This window comes from Nycticebus coucang, chromosome Y (assembly GCF_027406575.1).
Source record: "Nycticebus coucang isolate mNycCou1 chromosome Y, mNycCou1.pri, whole genome shotgun sequence".
Classification (NCBI taxonomy): domain Eukaryota; kingdom Metazoa; phylum Chordata; class Mammalia; order Primates; family Lorisidae; genus Nycticebus; species Nycticebus coucang.
This window is the reverse complement of record NC_069805.1, coordinates 5,174,534-5,179,297: the sequence shown is the minus strand read 5'-3', so window position 1 is coordinate 5,179,297 and position 4,764 is coordinate 5,174,534.

Here is a 4,764-nt window from a genome sequence, read left to right as displayed (position 1 = left end):
GTGTGCTGATCCAAAAGTCCCATTTTCTCGTGTGTCTCTATTTGTCCCTCTTTCCAGCACAGCCTTGTCTCTGTGTCACATTCTTCCCCAGAGAGCTTCTGTGTGTTTGTCCTTCTCACTTCCGACAGCCGTCTCTCTATTGTCTCTCTCTTCCCCACACAGCTCTCCTTCTATTGTCTCCCTTCTCACCTCTCTGTCTCTGTTTCTCTCTTGTCACCACACACCTCTCTGTGTGACAGTCACCCATCACTGGCCTTGTTCTGCCTCCCATTCCTCAAGTTCAGATCTCTTGCTGATACTGTCATGATACATCCACCTCCCTGAAGTCTTCCATGCCCTGTGTAGCTAACACAGGGTTGTGTGCCTGTGTCTGTGTCAATGCTGTTATTCCATTTTGACTGCTATGGATCCTGTCACTGTTCCTGTTAACCTAAAGGTTTTGTGGCGCCCCTTCCCAGACACTTTGGGAGAATTTTTGATCTCAGCTAAGCAAGTTGTTGCTTGGAGTTGGTAGTATGTACTTGGGTAAGCAGGTAGAGCTTCTTTGCTTTGGGACATGGCATAGACAGCCCTTCTCCCTGACAAGAAAATGGAATTGCTGTTTCCGGAACTCTGGGAGGAAGCAGACATTCACCATCCCACGTAGCAACAAGATACATCCTGGGTGCAGGTACAGGACCTCACAAGGCAAACAGAATGCTGTTTTAATATCCTGCTAGTGTAAACAGCAAGCACAGACCCCAGGTGTACCAGCGTAAGCCAGCAGGACTTTGTGTAAATATTCCACAGTTTGCTGCAGGAGGTGGCTGGAGGAGGAGAGCCATTCAGGTTTGAACTCCTACCTCTTATGGATTTGCCTAGTAAAAGATTTAGGGCTTGGGTGTGATGCTAGATGCATTCCAGCCAAGGCTGTGGCTAGACTTCCCATAGGATGAGTGTGCCTGTGCAAGACGCCTCGCTCTTTCGAACGCTCATGCCTGAACCCTGGCATCACTGTTCAGTTTGCTAGTGTACCGGTAGCAGTCTGAAAGTACAGGGGTGAGACCTACCTGTGGCTCCTATAACCTACCTGTGGCTTCTGACTCAGCGTGACGACAGGGCCACATGGCAAGTAAGGTGGGGCCTGAGAGCGGCGGTACTCTATTCAGATGAGTTAGGTGAGGGAAGGGCCCTTCAGACTGGTGAGGCCTGTGAGCTTCCCAGAGAGCATGCCCCACAGTAAAATAGTGTGATTGTTTCCAGGTGGGCAGTGCAGACCCTAGTCTTTGGGATGCCTGAGGCAAATGTTGATTTGAGGGTGGAGGCTGTGCAAGAAAGCTTGGCTGTTGAGGGTCCAGAAGACACTGTCATCCCAGGGGCTGAGAAGGTGCTAGTGATAGAAGACATGATGGAAGTGCTAGAAGTAGTGGAAGTGGTGGCTGAGGAAGAGATGGATGAGGAGGATGAAGAACCAGAGGAGAACAGGCAGGCACAAGCAAGGTGATGGACCACCACTCTTCCGCCTGCGATGGAGGCCCTGGAAGTCTTTCACCTGGAGCTGAGAGGAGTGAACGCCTGAGCTAGCAGGGCCTACGCTCTGCTGAAGTACAAGCTAGGGCAGAGGCTGAAGTCTCACCTGGACAGAAGGAGGGCCATCATCCAGGGTATCCCTGGCTTCTGGGCCAAAGCTGTGTCCTTACTATTGAGTATTGATGTACTTCTAAGGGGCAGGTGGTGTGGATAGGATGGACAGAGGAACATAGAGGAAGGTGACGGAACCTTCAAAAGGAAAAGGAGGGACAAGGAGGGTACAAGAGGGAGATGCTGAGGCTATGTTCCTGCAATTTTCCATTAACAACATGTGGGTGGATGCTCTCTGTCTGTAGGTAGTTTGTGAACATATACTAGGGACTAGAACTAGTAGTTGCTGTCTCCCAGTATATGGCTCAGGGACAAGATAAATGCCCTCCCTTATGGCAAGGGAATGACAGGCAGCCCCTGGTACTCATAGTAGAAAGTTTAAAGGAAGTGAAAGCAATGACAAATGCCATGAGGTAAGAACAGAGAAAGCAACTTGTGAGAGGAAAAAGAAGTCTAGAGAAACGTGGCACCCTCCAAAGGTCAGCACCTTACATAGGCCAGTCCCAGCATTTGACCACCTTGTGTGCAGGTAGTCAACTTCTGGAGAAAGTCACTGGATTCCCATGTATGGCATGGATATGATTTCTAGAGCTCCAGGGAGTTCCTCAAGAATGTTTCCCTAAAATAAGGGGTCCAATAGAAAGATCTAGCATTGAGGAGGCCTCAGCAAGCAGCCCCCTACCCAAATCAGTGGAGTCTGTCCCAGTCTCAGACTGTGGGAAGGGAAGTCTCAGACATGCGAAGGATAACCCTGAGGATTTCTTATGAAAGGAAGGGGCTGAGGAAGACAATGGAGTCCTGGAGCCCTGAAGCCTTGGGATTACCCCAACCCCACACTCCCAGACTGTCCATGCTCTTGAGACTTGCTGCATGGCATAGTGCTCAGTCTTCCTTCCATGGCCAGTGAAAGGTCCTTAACCTGAGGCAGATAATGAACCACCTGCGGATATCAGCTATTATCAGGGAACAAGACAAAGATATGCTTAGCTACATGATCCACCTAGAGGTCAGATTGGGGAGCTTGGGTCTGGTCAGCCTAGGGGGGATGGGGGGAATTGAGTGGTTAACCTGACAAGGGGGAAATGAATCAAGCTACCAGTGACCTTCCTACATCAGGACATGAAGGAATGCTTTCCTTTGTTTTCTCTGAAAACCCCTGCTTTTCCCTGGCAGGTGGAGGAAGTCAGCTTTCCCAAGTGCTGCTGTCGGATGAAGTTTTTCTTCCAAAACAACCCCTACTTCCGGAATCAAGTGATCACTAAGGATTATGACCTTACTATCAGTGATGGGATATGACTACCTAGATCATGGGGGAGGGGGAGTGAGAGGGCCTAGGCTGCATGGCGTTTCTTTCCTAAATCCTTCTCCAGGTTACAAGGCATCTCGTTCCTCTGCCTCCCAGTGCTTCTGGGATTATAATGGTGAAGCCCCCAGCTTCAGGCAGGACACCAGCTTCCTAAGGTTCTTCAGCTGACTGTCAGAACACAACTGCCCAGGATCTAACCGGATTGCTGAGGTCGGCCCCATTTGTCATCATCAGGAGTGACCTAGGTGTATTTGTAGACTTCCGGGAATTTGGCTTATTTTAAGGTACAACCTATCCGATTTTTGCTACCAGATAATCAGTGAGGACCTGTGGCTCAATCTCTTGCACTACTGCCCAAGGGAAGAAGGCACCATCATAGAGAATGGAGGAGAAATCAGGTGAGTAGCATAGGTTTGGAGCTTAAAGGCCTGCTTGTCATGTGCCTGGGACACAGTGAAGAAAGTAAGACTTTAGAAAAAAGGAAATGACCAACCCAGGTAACAAGAGGTGGGAAAGAAAGGAATGTTAGGAGGCCCATATGTCAGTACTGGAACCTAAAGCCAGGAAAGGTACACACACTGGAGAGAAAGAAAATCTAAATCAGTAACTGAGGTTCCCTGCAGATTCTTGCCAAATTCATTTGAAAGTTTCTACATTCCTCTCAGCCTCCACACAGATGTATACAAATGCAGATCAGAATTTACATACCCAGCACATCAGTATCTGTCGTGTACTCCAAACTTCCTCTAGATTTTCCTGTCAATGCCCACACCCCCAGGGCAGGCCATGCACGCCCTATGGGTCATTGTACACACAGGAAATGGGGTTGTCACTGGGAAAGCCTGAGGGTGAAGATTGGAGGGAACAGCTAATGTCAAGGGAACAATGTGGGCATCCAAATATAGGGGACTTTATATTAATACCTATCCTTCTTTGTCTCTGTGTCTGTGAACCTACATGTGGATATAACTGTATAATTGTGTTGCTGGTGCTTAAAAAGATTTTGAGATGTCTCCAAAGAAGACATGAGAGCCACAGCTACTGTGGAAGATGAAGAATCTGCATGTATCTCACAACCAGGGGAGAGAAGGGAGGAAAAGACGTCTGGTGCAAAATGCACAGAGTTGTCCAACATGTGGAGTGGCGATAAACTCTACTAAGTATATCTGTGTCCTTGTGCCTGGGACGGCTGGGGAGAATCCAGTAAATGAATGAAAGCACCTCAGACTTTTGAATTTGCTGCTGGGAATTCCTGTTTACCTTCGAGTCTGGCCTTGAAAGTGGAATCCCTGGGCACAGCAGGAGCATAGTTTGCAGAGAGGCTGGCATTATGCCTAACATGCGCAGTGTGGATAGGTGAGGCAGAGGTAAAGCCCAGAGGACTGGTCATCTGCAGACTTTGCACATGGGGGATCTGGGAGTCAAGGTCTGTGTGACAGGCATCATGCGTCACTGGCAACCTCTCATTGTCCAGGTAGGAATAGAGTGTGTGATCTCTCACAGGGCTTATGGGAAACAAAGTAAACACAAATGTGAATCTGAGGACCATTGGGACCTGGGTCCCTTAGAAGGATGTGCATGCACACTTCTTCTAAGACTCCAAGCTCTATGGGAAGATTCCAAGTAGCTGCTGTTCTGGATGTGCAAGTGGGAAGTGTCTGCGGGCGGGATTGGAGAGTGACAGGGCAAGTGGGGAAAAGGGCCCCCTGGCATAATATCTGTGGGTATAGTGCCAAGAAAAGCTGCCAGGAAAAAGGCAATTCCCTCCCCAAGGCATGGTTCTTATGCCTTTGTATATGTGTTCTCCTCCCGACCACATATGTTGACCCCTGTACCAA